This window comes from Neovison vison, chromosome 4, assembly GCF_020171115.1.
Source record: "Neovison vison isolate M4711 chromosome 4, ASM_NN_V1, whole genome shotgun sequence".
Lineage (NCBI taxonomy): Eukaryota > Metazoa > Chordata > Mammalia > Carnivora > Mustelidae > Neogale > Neogale vison.
In genome coordinates, this window is record NC_058094.1 from 225,746,146 (window position 1) to 225,749,122 (window position 2,977).

A 2,977-nucleotide genomic window follows, 5' to 3' on the forward strand; every position below is an offset into this window, starting at 1 on the left:
ACGAACTCTCTAAATGTTAGAGAACTAACATTTGTTATGCTCTTACATTTATGCTATCCCATTTATCCCACCCTCCAAACTCTGAGGGGGGTATTAACATTTTGCATATTAGAAACAAAAGCACAGAGTTGTTAGTAAGACAACACTTCTGGTAGGAGACAGTGCCAGGATTTGAGGGTGGAATTTTCTGGTCTGTAAAAGGGCTTGGCATGGCCTGAGAAAGACTAACCAGTGACTTCTCTGAAACCACCCACATAGCAACTAATCACATCCATGATTTCCCATGATCAACAGTTGCTGGGCAGAGTCTCCCTCAACACAGCAAGAGAAGCTTAGAAAAAAATGTTGGCTGTGTAGGAATTCTGCCATTCTCACCTAGGGTTTTGATCTTTTGCAGGGAACAGACCTGGGTATGGGGGGAGAAAGAACTGGGAAAATGGGCGGGAGAGTGAGAGAGATGTGGGTAGAGAGGAGAAGAAAAGAACTGGTTAAGTTTGAAATACCACAGGTCAGTACTGGAAGAAATAACGTTTGGTCTGGGCTCTTTATTTAAAATATGAAGAAAGAGGCGCCTGGCTGGCTCAGTTGGTGGAATGTACAATTCCTGACCTCAGGCTCATGGGTTCAAGCTTTGCATTGGGTGTAGAGCCTACTTAAAAAATAATAATAATAAAGTAAAATAGGAAGAAACTGAGACCCAAAGAAGGAAATGTCTCATCCAGAACTACTTAGATACTTAGTAACCAAGAAGGGTCTGGAACTCTGTTGTTCAAAGTGATAGTCCCTAGCCACATATGGCCATGGAGCATTTGAAACGTGGCTAGTCTGAATTAAGATGTTCTGTAAGTGTAAAATAACCATCAATTTCAAAGACTGCATGTGGAGACAATGGAGGCAAGAATATGCAATGGGAAAAGACAGTCTCTTCAATAAACGGTGTTGGGAAAAGTGGACAGCCACATGCCAAAAAAAAAAAAAAATGCTGGATCACTTTCCTACACCATACACAAATATAAATTCAGCGTGGGTTAAAGACTTAAATGTAAGACTTGAAAGCATAAAATTCCTAGAAGAAAACATAGGCAGTAATCTCTTTGATATTAGCCATAGAAATATTTTTCTAGATATGTCTTCTTCGGCGAGAGAAACAAAAGCAAAATTAAACTATTGGGACTACACCAAAATAAAAAAGCGTCTGCACAGCAAAGGAAACCATAAGCAAAACAAACAGACAACCCACAGAAGATATTTGCAAATGATATCTCCAATAAAGGGTTAATAAGTAAACTATATAAAGAACTTACACAACTCAACACCCCAAAAAATCCAAATAATCTAACTTAAAAGGGGCAGAAGATATGAGCAGAACTTTTCCCAAAGAAAATGACCAACAGATACCTGGAAAGATGCTTCACATCACTAATCTTCAGGGAAATGCAAATCAAAACCACATCCCACTTGTCAGAATGGCTAAAATTAAAATCACAAGAAACAAGTGTTGGTAAGGACGTGGAGAATAAGAAACTCTCGTGGGCTGTCGGTGGGAATGCAAAGTGGTGTAGCCACTGTGGAAAACAGTCAGAGGTTTCTCAAAATATGCAAAGTAGAATTACGATACAATCCAGTAATTCCAACACTGGGTATTTACCTAAAGAAAACAAAAACCCTAATTCGAAAAGGTATAAGTGCCTCTATGTTTAGTGTAGCATTATTTACAATAGCCAAGACACAGAAGCAACTCAAGTGTCCCCAGAAAGATGAATGAATAAAGAAAATGTGATACAGATGGACTGTAGAATATTATTCAGCCATAAAAAAGAATGAAATCTTGCCATTTGCAACAGCATGGATGGATCCCAGGGTATAATGCTAACTGAAATAAGTCAGTCAGAGAAAGACAATACCATATGAGTTCACTCCTATGAGGAATTTAAGAAACAAAACAAATGAACAAAGGAAAAAAGGAGACAAACAAACACCCCCCCCCCAGATTTAACTATTGAGAACAACTGGTGGTTACTAGAGAGGAGGTGGGGGGGGGATGGGTGAGACTGGTGAAGGGGATGAAGAGTAAACTTATCAGGGGGCACCTGGGTGGCTCAATCGTTAAGAATCTGCCTTTGGCTCAGGTCATGATCCCGGGGTTCTGGGGTCGAGCCCTGCATTGAGCCCCCATCAGGCTCCTTTATCAACAGGAAGTCTGCTTCTCTCTCATCCATGTGTCCCTCTACCCTGCTTATGCTCTCTCTCACTCTCTCTCTCTCTTAAATAAATAAATAGAATCTTAAAAAAAAAAGAGGGGGTGCCTGAGTGGCTCAGTGGGCTGGGCCTTTGCCTCCAGCTAAGGTCATGATCCCTGGGACCTGGGATCAAGCCCCACATTGGGCTCCCTGCTCAGTGCGGGGTCTGTTTCTCCCTCTCCCTCTGCCCCTCCTCCCTGCTTGTGTTCCCTCTCTATCTCTCTCTCTCTCAAATAAATAAATAATTTTAAAAAAGAAGAGTACGCTTATAACAAGCCTTGAGTAATGTATATAATTGTTGAATCACTATATTGTACACCTGAAGCTATATAACTCTATATGTAATACTAGAATTAAAAAAAAGCAAAAAATAAAATGATTGTATGTGAGGAAAAATTAAAATATTTCAATTTTTTATATTGATTGCATGTTGAAATTATATTTTGGTATGATTAATAATGTAATAAACATATTAGTAAAATTAATTTAATCTGTTTCTTTTTGCTTTTTTAACAATGTGACTACCAGGAAATTTAAAATTACCTATACAGCTTACATTATATTTCTGTTGGACAATGCTGGTCTGGAACCTGTATCTTCCAGAGTCGAAGTGTGCATCCCTACTCTGCTTCCCAGAGTTAGACTTCCTAGTCTTACAAATCATTCACTTACTACTTATTATGTGCCATTGCTCAGGGGAAATCAAATTGCAGTCTAACTGAGAATAAGACCAAAGC